At 49.4% G+C, this 17,623-nt stretch overlaps 1 protein-coding gene across 1 annotated transcript in view; it reads left to right on the forward strand.

Moving 5' to 3' along the window:
• LOC137618707 (zinc finger protein 83-like) overlaps positions 1-17,623 on the forward strand; it is a 44,325-nt gene that overhangs the window by 13,853 nt on the left and 12,849 nt on the right. Inside the window, exon 2 of the mRNA XM_068348863.1 lies at positions 6,592-6,738. The gene's annotated coding sequence lies outside the window, so the exon portion shown is untranslated. The remainder of the gene's footprint in view (positions 1-6,591; positions 6,739-17,623) is intronic.

Consider the following 17,623-nt stretch of genomic DNA (forward strand, 5'->3'; position numbering starts at 1 on the left):
GTTGGTAGTGCAGGACGAAGACAGGTCAGTACAGCATTCTTCCCACCTTCTTTTCAGGCAGGAACCGTCGTGTCCTCTCCAAAGGATCGCCCGATCCCTTTCACCTTAGCGAGGATTTCGGACTCTGTGTCCTTGGAGCAGCAGACATGGTTTGATCCGCTGGCACGGGCGTTAATGAGGTTTATGAAACCAGCACTCACCGGCCAGGGTAACAAACCAGCGGCTGTCTCTCCTACGCTGAAGAGAAAGAGAGGAGTGGACTTCGTGGTGACTTCCCCCAGGGCGAAGTTGGTTCCCAAGAGGTCGGTCTCGAGGGTCCCCTCTCCTGCACGAGTACTCTCTCCTTCTCCCGCCCTGGAAGGATTTTTGGCGGGGGGGGGCTTTCCGTTGAAGATTTCTCCATCGGACAAGGGGTGACTGCTTACCTCTTCCTCTGGGAGCTTACCAGGTTCTTTCCCTCCTCGGTTACGGCCCGAGGTTTGGTTCAAGGAAGCTACAGGAAGATCAAGGGTGCTTTCCTCCTCTCGAGCTCAGGCACCTTGGCCTTTCGTCGTTAAGTATCTACTTGCGGACAAGCTCGATGTTGTACCATCTGGACGCACTGACTGAAGGCTTCCTTCGGGTGTCTCATCTGTGGAGGTCAACGACCTCAGACACCCTTCCATCCTTGAGAAGAGTTTTGTCTTTGCCCAAGGACAGAGACTTAAACATCTGCTGTGCGGAGTAAATCGACTTCCGGTTTCACTCCTCCAAGGCGCTTTCTTCCAGACTCTGCAGGGCTCCAGCTCCCTTTTCTTTCAACCACGTCGGCCTAAGTTATCGGCTACGACAACTGGGACAAGGTGTCCAATTGCAGTTTCCTCCTGTCAGGAACAGATGGCACGGGAGACTCCCCCGGGGGGGCATAGTCCTAAAAGGAGTTCACGAACTCTAGGATTGCAGGTTTTTTCGCTGGGAGGATGCTTAAGGTTACTCATCCGAATGACAGCTTCCCGATGCCCATTCCCGCACAATCTCTGTGAGTAGCCAAGGATATCGCGCCTGCCGTCTCTGTCAGCGAATTCAGTGTCTCTGAACCTCTATGCCATAGCATCAGCAGAGTTGCCCGGTTGGGCAGAATGATCCATACCTTAGGCGAAGGTCTTCCTTAGGATCATCGACGGCTTCACCCCCGGCCCCCTCAGTCGATCCTTTCTTGTAAGGAAGGATCTGAGAGGGGACGTCCATAGTCGACCTCTCAGCCCTGATCAAGTTTGTCGAACAAACTTCGGCCAGCGTAGACCAGCAGAATCGATCAGACTGGTAACGAGGCGACAGGACTCCTTTAACCCTGGATCGGAAGGACGGGTACTTTCAGTTTCCATTCCATCCATCTTCCAGGGTGCTCGTCGAATTCAGCCTAAACTGCAAGTATTCCTGCTTATGATGCAGTGTGGCTATCCCGCCGTGGCATAGCAGGTTTGTTTCCCCAGAGAACTCTCCCTGCCTTCCTCTTGGCCGCTCAGGTGCAGACTTCCGCCTCCTCTGCTGTTTGGAGGGCTGGTCAACTCCGGTAGGCTCGGGTTTCGACCTGATTCAGCGCCGGGAAAAGCTTCCGAATGCTGACCATGAGTGTGGGCTCATGGTATTTTGCTTGGAGCCTTCTCTTCCTCTGCCTCAACATCTGGAGTATCTGGCCATGATATTGAGTCAACCGCCTTACCACGTTGGAAACCCCGCTTCTCGTCCGTCCAGCGAGGTTAAGCAACGTCGGTACTTGGATGGGTGACCACCTGGGGACGCCAGATTCTGTTACCACATCCTCCGAGCCTTCCTTTCGGTTCACCGTGGCAAGACTGAGGAGAGTCGCAGTACCTGTTCTCAGTCAAGCAGAGTTTTCAGCCCTACCTTGGAACGTTTCCTAGTTCTTCTTTCCTCATTGACCCGTTTATAGTCCGAACGGTCGCCTCAGGATAAGTTCCATGTGGGGCGATCCAAGTTCCGGTGGCTTCAGGCAATGTTTAACCGGACTCCCTGGCCCTATGGGACCAGCGGAACTATTAAACCTGCAATGGGTGTTGACCTATGGAGCCTCTTGATGGTAGTGGATATTCTCGTCCTTTCCCCACATTCTTGATGCGGTTCTCGGACTCGTCAAAGGAAAGGGGGGGGGGGGGGGGGCATGTTCCGGTCCAGGCCTATGGTCAAGACCTGAAGGATACCTCTCCATCATTCAGGCAGGCTTAAGGGCCTTAGTCTGGCCCCTCTTCAGATCCTACCGCTCCTGCCAAGTCGCCCCGTTGCGTGTCGACTTCATGCTAACCAGCAGGGGACGCATTTTCACACCTTCACATCTTGCAGTAGAGATATCGGGATGATTGAGATTCTCTCAATTCCACCATCGGCTCTCTCATTCCAGGCAGGGGAATGTTTCTCTCAGACTATCCGAGCAGAGCCTCATAGAGAGAGTGTACCTAGGGGTCTTTGACCTTGGGTAACCAGCAAGTGCTGGTCTGGGGGACCTGATCGCGACAGCTTGGAACCTCAAGCTTCCGCTAGTTTTCCCCCCAGTCTCAGACCCCGAGACTCTGGCAAGATGCATTCCGGTGATGGTGGGACAACTTCGACGCCTGCGTCTTCCCTCCTTTTTGTCTGCGGACAATGGGTCTCAACAAAACCAGGTTGTCTGTCAACCTTTCGATGGGAGAGCTCCACTGGGACTATGTGCAGAACGGTTTCTGGACCCTCTGCTTCCCCTGACGGAACTCCCGGGAGAGCTTCTCCCACGGCGCAGACTACTCAAGCAACCACACTGCGACATCTCTCCCGAACCGGGGCGTCGCTTCGGCTTCATGCCTGGAGACACTACGCTTCCTCCTCTAGAAGAGACAACCCGCTACAGTCGCGGTACGGAGGTCGCGTCATCTGCGATAGTCATCCACAGGGGTCTCCCAGGCAAAGTGAAGAGTCTAAGGTGGTTGGTGCCGTGGGAGATATACTTCTTCCCGTGAGGCCTCTTCTCCAGCAATAACGGTCTTATTGCCTTTCGGCGGGAGGAAACTCCTTTCCGCTCTTGGCAATGAAGCCTGTCGCTCAGCCTTTCCCTGACCTTCAGGCTTAAAGGAATAACTTTTTCCTGCCCGCTGGATCTATCCTCGCTCATGCGAAGCTACGATCGTCCCTGCCCTAGTCGGAGGAAGACCTCCAACTTGGAGCATGGCTCGGACTTTTAGTCCTTTAAGAGATCTTCTCAAGACCCTTTTACGACAGGCCTCGGATTGTATTCCGCCCTGGGTCTTCTGCTCACTCTGGCCACGGCCAGTGTGTGAGCAATCTTCTTGGTCTCTTACTACTCCCCCCCTTTCTAAGGAAGAGGGGAAGGCAACATTCAGGCTCGCTCCTGAGTTGTTGGCTAGACTCAGAATCTGAGGGTCCCGACCCTTCGGTCCGATTCATTCAAGATTTTGAGTCTCCATTCTGTGTCTGATGTCCCAAGACCTTCTCTTTCTTGCCAGTACAGGAATCGAGAGGTTAGCGCTGGGAACAGCTGCAGTTTGGCCTCAGTTGCAGCCGATTTGGGAACACAAGGAGGACATGGGGGGAGAGTCACCAGTATACCTCTTCAGCCCGGACTCAAGGACATTCATCTCGACCTGTCTTCAGACCCTCCCCCGTCACGTCGCCCTACAGCACGATGTTGGATACATCGCAACGTCCCTCGCCTTCGAGTAATACTACTCTGTGACGCAGGTGCTACAAGCTGGAGTCTGGAAGCGTCTGATGACCTTCGCAGCCCGCTTCCTGCAGGGCGTGACCCACAGGAGTCTCGATACGTTTTCTATCGCTCTGTGGTGGCTACACAACAGCTGGTCTAACCTCAGGCTCCTTTTTGGACAGGTAGCAGAAGGTTGAGGGCATTGTTATCAGGTTTTAGTCTGCATGAACGAAAGAAGTATGTCTGGCCCTTACTTCTTTCTTCATCATCCCCTCTACGGGGAAGCAGCATCCTGGTCTCTGCATAGCTGACCTCGAACCTCTGCAGGTAAACCATGCTTCCTTGTGTTCCGAGTATTGAGTCAATACTGTCGCGTCCCCCATACCCTGACGAGGTGGTATTGGGAACGTCTTAACCCAGAGTTCCTTCTGGAACTCCAGGTCAACTGCCTAAGACGGGTCACACTTCTTCCTTCACACACAAGCTTACGTAGGCCACATGGTTCCTTGCGGTGCAAGGAACTTGTGAGGTGCAGGGACTCCTTTTCTCGAGTGCGACTCACTCGGATTCTGAGTCCCCGGGTAAAGCCAAAGCCAGTATGGCTGGGGACTTTCCACCCTTCCTAAGGGATAAGTCACCCTTTGTAAATAGCGTGGTTTGTATTTCGGTTACGGAACAAATGACAAATTCGAAGATAATTTGTATTTTTCCTAACCATACAAACCTTAGCTATTTACACATATTTGCCCGCCAGCCCTGTCCCCCAAGACAAGTCCTACCTCTAAGTGAAAGTGAGTATTCACCTGTGTGTGAGGGGGAGGAGGGGTAGCTAGCTACCACTCCCCTACCCCCCCGCTAACTAGCGCGGGGGTAATACACCCTCGTTAAATTCTAATGGCTCGCCATTTCAGCTACGCTAAAAGTAATACCCCCCTTTGTAAATAGCTAAGGTTTGTATGGTTAGGAAAAATACAAATTATCTTCGAATTTGTCATATTTTGATTATAAAATAAATTTTTGAATATACTTACCCAGTGAATATATAAATTAAAGGCCCTCCCTTCCTCCCCGATAGAGACCCAGCGGAATGAGAAGAACTGGAGCTGTTTACATGTATATGCGGTATCTGGCCGATAGTCGGCGCTGGTGGGCACACCCGCAACCTTCACGGCGATCGCTCGCGAGTTTTTGTGTTTCTGTCGAGCCGTCCGAGACGTCAGCTATTATATATTCACCGGGTAAGTATATTAAAAAATTTATTTTATAATCAAAATATCATTTTCATGAAACATAGCCTTTGCAACGGCTCCTCCAAAGTTTATCCAGTTATACTGATTAGACTTTTCCTCCGTTTATTATACATCCAAGAAGGTAATGTATAGAGAAGAAAGGGTTTGTTTAACAATTATATATCGTTTCCCCATTATGTTTTCCCCACCCAAAACCCTGAGTTCCCACTGGGGGTCCTCACTATCGTAGGATATAGATATATAAATATATATATATATATATATATATATATATATATATATTTCTGAAACTATTCATTTGCGACGGGAATGAGTGTCATTTTCGAAGAGGGCGTAATTTTTTCTATAGGATAAAGTAGTTTTTTCCTAGGTTACATTGCCTTGTAATACAGTAAAATATTACCGGATGTTCTTGGTTGCGATGAAATGAAACTAAATTCATTGAAATAACATTATTTACTACAGGAACACATATTTCCTGTTCAAAAAGGTTTTACCCTAAATCTAATGGTTTTTGTTTCCACGTGGACTCGCTTCGCTCGCCGAAAAATAAAAACATCCAGCTCCGTATGTACTGGCAAGCGGTAATGTTGAGCTGCGCACACTAACATCGATATAACTCTATTAATGAACTACATTAAACCTAAAGTGAAAAATAATGACTTATGTTCTTTAAGAAAAGTAATAATTACATCTAGTGTGCCATAATAATCTCCATGAAACTTCATTATGTCTTTAAAGTAAGAATAATTACAACCACTACACGTTTGTAGAGGAAGTCCCATAATAGAAGACGAAAGGAGTAAAATACAAACAAAGGCTCATCACGGACAATCCTTTTACAGGGTAAAAGGCTTGAGAAGGGACCGGTGGGAGCACTTGAAGAGTTAAGGAAAGAGGGTGGGGAAATATTAACTCCCTTTGGGAACTTTCCATACGTATGGGCACGTGATTGGTTAATGGAAACAGAACAGAGTCTACAGAGTAAGCTTGAATGAACTTGCATGGAAGACTTTTCAAGAGCAAGTATTTATGTGAAATCTTCTATAAGGAAAAGTTGGTTTTTACTAGGAAACATTACCCTGACGGTAAGTACAGTTATACCCGCAAAACTACTTTTGCAAATTCTCATTTATGGAGGAAGTTGGAATGCGATGACCTACCTAGGAAAGCTACAGATGCAACTTAATTTGCTCAAATGGGAATATCTTGATATGTGACAACCAAGAAGCTTCAGGTAATAAGGATGGTGGGAGCTACATTAGCCCATAGGAGATCTGTATTCAAGAGTGATATGATATATTGGGGAGCATTGTTAGCAAACCTAACCTAGGGTGCTGGGTCTTGTTGCAAGACTTTCATAACCCCCTCATTGATGCTTCAGTCTAACCTAGCATAGATACTTATGTTATGTTCTGTCCTCTTCCAACCTATTTGGGTCTTATAACTATGATTGTCATCTTCACACCTTCATTTTTTTAGCCAAAAAGTAAAATTTGTCTTATTCTCAGAAAATGAAAAAAGATCTTTGACACTTTTGAAATCACTTACCTTTTATGCAGTCTTAGTTTTCAGAGCTTCTGTATTTCCAAGTGCAATGTCCTTTCTTTAACGCAGAGCTGTTTTGATGTTTATTAATCTTTGCAGAATCCAGTTGTTCATCAAAGCATAGAAGAAGAGTAACAAAGCTCTGGAACTATTTTAAGAAGCTTATGTTCTTTGAAAGGAACTATATTGGACCGTCCATGACTGTCTAAAAGCAGAAGTATAAGAAACACCATCACAAAATCTGTGGTAAGTACAATTTTACCAAATTGAATCATAGATTTGAAATTCATATATAGTGCAGCATATCTTTGGTTTATACTGTACTGTGATACCCTGTTGGAATTTTACTATATGCATCAATTAATAGAAAGTAGTGGCCAATATATTGTATTATGTTATGTATTTGTAATTTTGCTTTTGTTCTTAAATGTTTACAAACCATCGTCCTTTAAGGACGGCCTATGGCTTGGAATATTGGAAATTCACATTACTGCATTTATGGCTTAAAGAACTTTTATAGATTTGCTTTCAAATAGCTTTTTAATGAAAACAATTTGTTTGTTCTGACACTCAATACAAACCCTTTTGCTATTTACAGGGAATATGCTTTCAAAGAAGCTGGAAACTAGCCATAAGATTTTTAGCAAGGTATAACCACCCATCTCTAGTTAGCAGGGGGAGGGGTTAGCTTGTAGACCAGCTCTCAAACTCACGGTTCAAATCTTGTCACTCGTGTTTTTGGCTCAAAACTAAACAGACTTTTACTTTTTTCCATCTTTTACTCTTTTAAGGAGTACTTGGTTGTTCCTACACTAAATACAAACCCTCATTCTTTACTATAGGAGATATTCTAGTGCGAGCTGGAAAATGCGGAAGAAAAACCTTAACAAGGCCGTTAACGACCGGACAGGTAATTACCCACCTGACAGTGGTGGGGGACCGCTGGTCGGTAGCTACTGTTTACCTGCAATCAAATTCTAGCCGTCGCGATGGTAACACCACTGCTCCTGCTTTATTATCGTGACAAGGGAGACTTCCGTTTTCCCATTGCTCTAGCCCTTCGGGTTCTCGCAACACAAACTCTAAGGGCACGCACGTTCACGCTGAGCCTTCGGGTTCTTGCAACACAACCTCTAGGGGCACGCACGATCACGCTGAACCTTCGGGTTCTCGTGACACAAGTCATCAAGAGTGTTACTCTTAGGTCAGTTTGTCTTTGAACTCTTGTCACACGGAGTGTTCGCGTACGCCCATCCAACACTACGCCCATAACAATCAGGAGTTTTACTCTTATGGCAGAGTCTTCAGACCCCAGTCACGCAGGTGTTCGCACACAATTAGCGCTACACACGCGAATCTCCAATCATACACTCGCGGGGTCAATCCCTCGCTCCCGTGTTTCAGACAGGACAACCTCCCTAATTCCTTTGCTCCCTAATGAGTTAAGGATTTCGAGTCTCTCGGAAACCTCGAAAGAAGATGCAGGGGTTCGCCCCTTCTCTTCGGTTGAGAGCAGAAGGGAAAAGGGAAACGTGTTAGAGAGGCTAAAAGATAACACCCAGATAGCAGCGACGTAGAACGCGATGCCGAGGGCTTCGGCCGCTCTGTTCGTTATCCTGCGCTTCATGTGGCAGCTCATGAGCTGCCCATGTTACGAGGTAACACTCGTTGTCAACCTACAACTTGATCAACTTATTGGGAAACTTAGATTGCTGACAGGAGGTTCGCCTCCAGGGATTAGAGATCCTTCCCTTACGAGGGAGTGATAACCTTCCTCGGAATTGGACTGCGTGAAAGATCCATCCCCCTTCCGAGGGAAAGCTTCCCCACTTCAGACAGTCAGCAACCTTCCCTCCTTTGTAAGAAGCTGCGAACAGCTCAATGAGTTTTACCTCTGCTATCTCGTCCCCGAAGACTGCTTTTTCCCCAGGAGCTGGGGAAAAGCAAGTCTACGGCCTATGCCTCTTTCGGGGGGAACTTCTCCCTGGGTGTATGCTTGGCTCAGGCGATGTCCTTCATCGGGAGGACTTCTCTCTCGTTCACGAGAGGAGATTTTTACGCCTACGTTTTTTTCGTAAAACTGGGAGAAAACTTGCCTTAGGCGATACCTTCCTTCAGAAGATCTCTCTCGTTCGCGAGAGAGAAATTATTACGCCTTCGCTTTTTTCCCTTAGAAATGGGGGGAAAGCTTGTCTTAGGCAATGTTCTCCTTCGGGAGAACTTCTCTGTCATTCCCGAGAGAGAGATTATTACGCCTTCGTTTTTTTTCCATAGAACTGGGGGAAAGCTTGTCTTAGGCAAGTCCCCCTTCGGGAGGACTTCTTTCTCGTTCACGAGAGGGAGATTTTTACACCTACGTTTTTTCCCTAGAACTAGGAGAAAACTTGTCTTAAGCGACGTCCTCCTTCGAGAGAACTTCTCTCTCGTCCGCGAGAGAGATTATTACGCCTATGCTTTTTTTCCCATAGATCTGGGAGAAAGTTTGCCTCAGGCGATGTCCTCCTTCGGGAGGACTTCTCCCTCGTTTGCGAGAAAGAAATTATCAAACCTACGCTTTTCCCCATAGAGAGGGGAGAAATCTTGCCTTTGGCAATCCACCTTCGGGAAGACTTTTCCCTCGTTAGGAGAGAAAAGTTAATACGCCTTCGCTTTTCCCCATAGGGCAGGGAGAAAGCTCTCGTATCAATTAGCACAGAGTGTCCGTGCACGCGCGCAATTAGCGCTATGCACGCGATCATCGTCATTAAGAGTTTACTCTTATGACTGAGCCTTCCGACTCTTGTCAGCGGTCTTCGCCATTACCTCCAGACACTCCGACTTCTACCATTATTCCCCTTTCGATAAGAAAGATACGAGGGGTAAGATATAAGGTTTGTCTGCTACTCGCGTCTCCACTTTTTCCTGTAATAACACACGTGGAATTATCACAGCCTGAGGATTCCTCGTGGTTGCTGCCGTCGAGGGACTTAAAAGCCTCCTATTTAAGGGTTCTAAGACCTATGTGTTATATCTCATGCCTCGGCGATTTGCATCTGTCTCCTCGACCCTTTGACTCTCCAGCCTTAGACAGGCTATGTATTAACAGTCTAGGGTTCGAGTCCCACCCAGACTCGTTAGAGCCTTCAGTGCCTACAACCTTACCATCCTTGTAAGCTAAGGTTGGGGGGAGCCTATAGATCCATCTGCTGAGTCTTCAGCAGCCACTACCTAGCCTTCCCTGGTCCTAGCTGGGATGGAGAGGAGGCTTCGTCGTTGACCATACTGTATATGGTCAGTCTCTAGGACATTGTCCTAATGGCTAGTGCAATGTCACTGTCCCTCGCCTCTGCCTTTCTTGAGCGACCTTTAAACCTGGTCTGTTCTCCGAGCCCAGAGACGTCAACCTTCTCCTCTGATCTTAGATCCCCTCACGGCGAGGTTCACGCCAGACTAATCCTCGAAGAGACACTCAACTCTTCCAGGCTCTTCTCAGTCACAGAAGCCTTGGCAAGGGAAGCGACTTCAATGTCCCTTCTGGCTTGACACGTGGTCTGATACAGTCGGCTACCTTGCGATCCGCGAGGACTTACCAAACCAAAACTCTAGGCAGTCCCTACAAGAAGTCCTAACTGCTGGGGCTAAGACAATGGACTTCTTAAGCGCTACAACAGCGACAATGTGAAGCAATTGGATCCTCAAAAGGAAGGATCAGTAGTTCCCAGACTTCCTTTTGTACCTCAGTGAGGAAAGCTTCTCTCAGTCTCGCGATTTAGGGCTATCGCACAGCCTAGAGCCTCATCTGTAGACGGAGAAGGGGTTGACCTCTCCGCCTCAGTAGACATTACCTTGGTTGTTTCGGTGTTGGGAGTGATCTTGCCACCCACTTGATATTAGACCATCTTCTTGAGACGTGTCTTACGTTCGGTGAAGGGTCTGCCCTATGTGCCCTTAAGGGCCTCAGACTACTCTCTGAACCTTAAGACCGTCTTATTCGTACCTCTGTCCTCCGCTAAAAGGGTCAGTGAGCTACATGGTCTGTCTTACATCACCCATTCTAAGAGATGAGGGGGGGGGGCGAGTGTCTCGCAACTTCGTACCGGGCTTGGTGGCTGGACTCATAATCCTTCATCTACCGATGGAAGATTTTGAGAATTTCCACAGGATGCAGTCCAGTTGTTACTATGCCCAGTCAGGGCGTCAAAGAAATATCTGAGGCGCACCAGACTTTTCAGACCACGTCTCCTTCATCTCTTCCTTGTACCAACAGGGTAAAGAAGAGAATCTCTCGCAACACCATCTCTTTCTGACTTAAGAAAGTTATTGCGAGGACTTTTCACGGAGACCCAGAGGCAGCACAACACAGAGCCCATGAAGTTAGGGGAGTGGCTGCCTCTCTGGCGTTTAAGAGAATTTTCTCAGTCTCCCAAGTCTTAAGTGTTGGGGTCTGGAAACGCCAATCTACATTCAATGCTCACTATTTGAGCGACGTGACACATAGGTCTCTAGACACCCTGTTTATAGGGCCTATTGTGACAGGTCAACAGATGCTGTTACTACCTTACACCCTTTCAGGGGACAGTAACCATTGGTTGAGGATTCTGGGTTACACTAGGTTTTAAGAAGGACATCCATCGATCTTCTTCGTCTCCTTCTCCCCCACATCTGGTGATCCTAGACTGTATCCAGTTTCAGCTGGACTCGCCAATGGAAATAAGGTATGATACTCATCCGATTCCTCTCACAGAGTAAAAGTTATACTCGTGGTGACGAGGTTTCCCCTTGGCAAGGTCGGGGGAATCCTAAGTTTGAAGGGGTCCGAGTCGAATGTTCCTGACCCACTTCATCCTGAAACATTTTTTTCCATGAAGTTGCAAACCTTCAGTCGTACTGAGATTCTGGAATCTACAAAGAAAGAAGATACGGAAGATTGTTGCTTCAAAAGAGTCTAGTCTGAGGACTATCTTCCCTAAAGATAGGGAACTCCTTGGCCACCCTGGCCTCAAGACTGTTTACTATAGTAAAGAATGAGGGTTTGTATTTTGTGTAGGAACAAATGACAAACTTATAACAGAGTTTGTATTTTTCCTAACATACAAACCCGAATTCTTTACACAAATCTTCCCTCCATCACTGCCCCCCTAGGATAATCCTAACTAGAATCCGATTGAAGGTAAACAGCAGCTACCGACCGGCGGTCCCCCACCACTGTCAGGTGGGTAATTACCTGTCCGGTCGTTAACGACCTTGTTAAGGTTTTTCTGCCGTATTTTCCAGCTCGCGCTAGAATATCTCCTATAGTAAAGAATTCGGGTTTGTATGTTAGGAAAAATACAGACTGTTATAAGTTTGTCATGTTTTATGTGTCTCGTCTTACGTGTTTGTCCCTGCAGTGAAGGGCGCCAGTCCGGTACCTTCATGAGACCGATCATCATTTCCTTTGTCCTGCTTGCAGAGGTCTCTTTTGCTCGCAGGACTCTCCTTGTATAGTCAGCCATCGCTCTTCACAGTGGTTAGGTAACAGAGATAGGCGCGGAGAACGAAAATCCATAAATACTGGCTGCCCTTGGGTGGGATAACTCCTAACCCTACCAACTCACTGCCCATTGCCTATGCGCCTAATATTGATTTGATCCGTAACTGGAATACAAAGCACGCTATTTAAAAGGGGTATTACTTTCGGCGTAGCTGAAATGACGAGCCATTAAAATTTAACAAGGGTTTACTACCCACACCTCTAGTTAGCGGGGGTAGGGGAGGGTAGCTTGCTACCCCCCCCCCTCACACATACCTGTGCTTGAGCTCACTTTACTTTCGGCTTGGAGCGAGAACAGTTGTTTCCTCTCTCCTCACCTTTTTTGGACTGCCATTAATTTTTGTCTTTTAACTTACTTTTTCTTATACATGTACTTGTAAATATATACAGTATATAAACATTCTTAATGTTTATGTATATATGTGTATAGAATTGTAGTAAGTTTCCTTTTCAGTGTTTGTGCTATGTGTGTGATATACGACAACGACACTTGCTTAGTAGCAAGGCCAGCACAGTTCAACTTCGTGGGGAACGGCCTCTCCCTCTCTGGTCCATCGGTCTTCCCGTCGGCATATATCCGTTATCTCGGCCGCCGCAAGGGAATCGTCATCACCTGGACCCTCTTCATACAACTATTGTCTTCACCTTTTCCTCTTTTCCTACGGGAAACTTGGATTCTGAGCCAAGGGAATGTGGCCTTTTAAAGATTGACTACGGTCTCTCTCTTCTCGAGGTCGTTCACCTATACTACAACATCTTACTATGGCGGAAGCTCCTTTCCCGTGTGCGGGTTAGGTTGCTCTTCCGTTTGTTTGTCTCGATTATTTTTAGTGAAATCTAATTGTATTTTAACTTTTCAGTTGTTCCGTAATTGAAATACAAACCACGCTATTTAATATGGGTAATTACTTTCGGCATAACTGAAATGACGAGCCATTAGAATTTTAACGAGGGTTTACTACCCCACTGCTAGTTAGCAGGGGGTAGGGAGGGATAGCTTGCTACCCCCCCCCCCCCCCTCACACACACATGTGCTGAGTTCCCTTTGCTCTCGGCTCGGGTGCTAGACGGACGTGTCCGCTGTCCCTCCCCTACACTGACAGCCATTAATCTTTGTTTGCTTTTTCTTTTTGACAGAGTGTTTGGAAGTTGGCCTCTGCGATGCGAAAGTGTCCCGGTTTACCTGACCGCCCTTGTGGAACTTATATGTCAGCGGTCAACACAGACCCACACACTTTTGTTTCCTTACTGTAGGGGCTAACGGTGTGATAGAGATAATGTATGTGGTGAGTGCAGGGAGTGGTCTACCTCCCAGTGGGAGAGGTTTTCCCGGCGGTGGAAGAAGAAGTCCAGGCGGGATATATCTCCTTCAAGGGCTTCCTTGAAGAGAGAACATCCCAAGGACTCTTCCTCCGTAGCCCAAACCTCCTCCAAAGCTCCCACTCGATTGGTTTCTTCCGAGAGGCCGTCGAGTGGTAGCGTAGGCCGCATTTCTGTTGACCGATCTCGGGGTTTGGGAGAGGGAGTTGCCTCCCATAGCGAGGCAGCTCCTCCTCCTCCACGAGGGAGGTTTTAAATGTATCATCTAATGTAAACGTTTCTAGTAATGATCTGTTGTAGCTTTGGGCTTCATTGGGGCTTCAGGGCTCGCCCTCCAAGGAAGTCCTGTTTGTCATAATCAGTTTAGGAGCAGCTGTCAAACAGTCGCCGACTTTAGCAGAGGTTGATCCCCTGTCTATCGTTGACGTTGTTGTGGCAGAGGCTTCTGATGAGTTGTTTCAAACCTCTGCTCCTGAAGTTGCTGATGTAGCTGAAGGCTTAGTTCCCCCTTCGAACATACTTCGAGAGGGAGGAACTAATTCCAACGGTCTCTCCTGCAGGTGATTCTCCCCCTCGGGGGAGTTCACTGACAGACTCCTCTTCGGAGGACTGCTGACGGTCAGCCTGCTGCCCCCAGAGGGCGTATAAGACGTAGAGCTCGCCTTCCCCTTCGCCGTAGAGGCCTTCTTTCACCTCACAAGGGTGTTAGGAGGCACCTCTTTAGTTCGTACTCGCTGCAGTCCGCCGCAGAGGAACCTCACCGTCGTTCACCGACCGTTCCAGCTGCATCCCTGGACCTCTCCGTAGATAGTTCGCGATCTCCTTCACCTGCCTGGCCTACCGTCGCCGTTCCTGGCCGCTGATGCGCTGTGGGCACCCATGCATCCTGTTATCAAATGGGCAACAGTCCCTTCGGGGCAAAAGGGTCTTTCTCACATTTTGTCAAAGTCCCTTAAGCGCCAGGTATCCCCTGTGCGCCAACGTTCTCCTGCGCGCCAGCGCTCTCAAACTGCTGTTCCGGAGACAACGCACCAGCGATCACCAGTTCCAGAGACAACGTGCCAGTGCTCACATGTGAGCCAACGATCTCCTGTGCGCCAGCTCTCACCTGCGCGCCCTCATCCTGATGTGCGCCCACGATCTCTTGCGCGCCCACGATCTCTTGCGCGCCCACGATCTCCTGCGTGCCAACGATCTCCTGCGTGCCCACGATCTTCGGATCTGGGCGCAGGAGGGAAGATACCTTCTTTCCCTGCTCGCCAGCGCTATCCAACGCGCCATCGGGCCCCACCTGCTCGCCATCCTTCACATATGCGCCATCGCGCGCAGTCACCGTGTTCCCTGCACGTTCTCCAGTTGCCGATGTGCGCCCTCTAAGGGATATATCCCCTGCGCGCGCCCCCAACGTTATCGCCTTCACGCGCTCATCGGGATCCTGTGCGTCCACACGCGCGCGAGCAATCGCCTCCGTGTGCGCGAACGCTTATTCAGCCTACTGCGCGCCATCCGTCTACATTCTCCAGAACGCGCCATCGATCACCTGCACGCCCGCGCGCTCCGTCGCCCACACGCTCCGTCGCCCGCGCGCCATCGCTCGCTCACCCGTGCGCCCTCGCCATCGCCCACGCGCGCAAGCGGTCACCCCCGCGCCACCCATTCTAAATCCCATTGCGTAATCCCATGCGCGAGGCTGCAGGACCACGCGCGACCAAGTCATCGTCATCGCGTCCCCCCCCCCCCGCAAGCGCAGACCAGTGCGCTCGCCGGAGGGAGGAACAACGCCGGATAGGTCCAGAAACTATCTTTCTTCTTCTTCTTTTCAGGCAGACCCTGTTTTGGTTTTCACTCTTGGGGATCGAACGATTCCCTTCCCTCCAGAGGGAGTCTCTGACAGTGCTGCTGTCAGTAAGCAGCCCTGGTTTGCGTCTCTTGTCAGAGCTGTCATGCAGGCCTTTAAGCCCGCTTTCTCTGAGCTGGGCCTCAAATCAGCGGCAGTTTCGACCCCCCTGAAGAGGAAGAGAGGAGTAGAAGACGTGGTGACTTCTCCAAGGGCTAAGCTTGCTCCTCGGAAGTCTTTGAGGAAGATTCCCTTCCCCCCCAGACTTTCTCTCCTTCCCCTTCGGACAAGGATTTCCCGTTCTCAGGGATTCACGTGAGGTGAGGCATTCTCCCATCGCACCAATGGGAGAAACCCCACCTCGCGTAGAGAAGTCTTCTCGGGTAGGGGTGGAGAAGAGCCTCCCGCCATCGCTGTTGGAGTCCTGTACCCCTCCCAGGAGGGAGTCGAAGGACTCTAAGACTGTCCCAAAGTCGTCCTCGAGGATGAGACCAGAGCCAGCCAAACCTGTGAAGAACCTCCACGAGTCCCTCCAAGAAGAGCCTTTGGGGACAGGAGACTTTGCTGCCAGCCCTTCAGGAGGAGAGTTTGCGGATCCTGAGATTCCCCCTCGAGAGGGCAAGGACACGATCCTGGACCGAGTCTTTGGTACTCAAAAACCCCTAAGGCCAGCGTGGCTTTGCCTTGGTCCCAAGGGGTTAAGAGTGCCAGGGATAAGGTCGAGGGCCAGCTCTCCGAGCTTGCCTCCTCCAGCCTTTCCAGCGCCGGCAACAAACTCCTCCCGCCTCCTAGTGTCCATCAGAGGAGGTACTTTGAGATCATGGAGGAGTCTTGTTTAGCTCTTCCCTTACACCACTCTGTGGAAGAGCTTACCAGGGGAGTCCCTCTAGAGAGAGACTCCAACCGGCATGTGTCTTTCTCGGCTACGGAGATCCTCAGTCAGGAGAAGGTGGCGAAGTGTGCCATGCAGGCAACTTCGTGGCTGGACATCTGGCTAGGGTCTCTCGGCATCCTGTTACAATCCAAGGACCTGTCCAAGGAGAGTACCAGGAAGGCCTTGGAGACCTTCCTTCTTTCAGGCACTTGTACCATCGAGTTTCTAGCCCACCAAGTCTCGAAATTGTGGGCTAATTCCATCTTGAAGCGTCGAGATGCGGTGTCTGAGAGATTCCACACGAAGGTCCCCAGCACCGAGGTCAGCAGGCTCAGACATTCTTCCATCTTAGGGAGGAATTTGTTTGAGCCTAAAGACGGGGAACAGGCAGGTAAGAGGTGGAGGAAGTCCAACCAGAACTCTCTCCTACATAGGGCTCTTACATCAAAGCCCTATAAACCTCCAGCACCTCAACAACCTCGCCCGTCCTAGACAATGAAACCGTCAATAGCAGCAAAGACAACAGTGTCAAAGCCCTTTCCTGTCAAAGACAGGAAAGGTAAAAAGTCCTGCAGGGGAGGGAAAAATCCTAGAGGGAGAGGCTGAGGCCACAAATGCTAGGATTGGCAGTCCCTCTGCATGTCCACCAGTGGGGGGATGCCTACAAAGTTGCGTGAACAGGTGGCAGCAACTCGGGGCCGATTTCTTGACGATTTCTGTAATCAGTCAGAGATATCGCGTCCCGTTCACAACATCTCTACTTCCCCTGACAGCGAATCCAGTGTCGTTGAGCTCCCTTGCCATGGGATCGGCAAGGGGGCAAGCCCTTTGGGCAGAAGTCGAGACCATGTTGAAGAAGGGCGCTCTTCAAGAGGTCGTCGATGGGTCCCCAGGCTTCTTCAGTCGACTCTTTCTAGTAAGGAAGGCGTCTGGAGGCTGGAGACCAGTCATCGACCTCTCGGCTCTGAACATGTTTGTCAAGCAGACCCCTTTCAGCATGGAGACGGCAGACACGGTCAGACTTGCAGTGAGACCGCAAGACTTTATGTGTACACTGGACCTGAAGGTCGCGTACTTCCAGATCCCAGTCCATCCGTCTTCAAGGCAGTACTTAAGATTCAGCCTAGACAACAAGATCTACCAGTTCAAGGTGCTGTGTTTCGGTCTCTCCACAGCACCTCAGGTTTTCACCAGAGTGTTCACCCTGATATCGTCGTGGGCACACAGGATCGGCATCCGTCTCCTCCGTTATCTGGATGACTGGCTGATCTTAGCAGACTCAGTCGACCCTTCTTCGACACCGAAATAAACTTCTGGGACTTTGCCAAGTTCTGGGGATCATGGTAAATCTCGAGAATTTTTCTCTGCTCCCTACTCAAAGACTGGTATATCTAGGCATGATCTTAGACACCAATCTCCACAAAGCCTTCCCATCAGACGACAGGATAGCAAGGCTGAGGAGGGTCGCGAATCCTTTCTTCAGACGAGACGAACTCCCAGCCCAATCGTGGTTACGTCTCCTCGGTCACCTCTCATCCTTGGCCCGTCTAGTTCCCAATGGTCGCCTCAGAATGAGAGCTCTGCAATG

This window comes from Palaemon carinicauda, chromosome 25 (assembly GCF_036898095.1).
Source record: "Palaemon carinicauda isolate YSFRI2023 chromosome 25, ASM3689809v2, whole genome shotgun sequence".
Classification (NCBI taxonomy): Eukaryota; Metazoa; Arthropoda; class Malacostraca; order Decapoda; family Palaemonidae; genus Palaemon; species Palaemon carinicauda.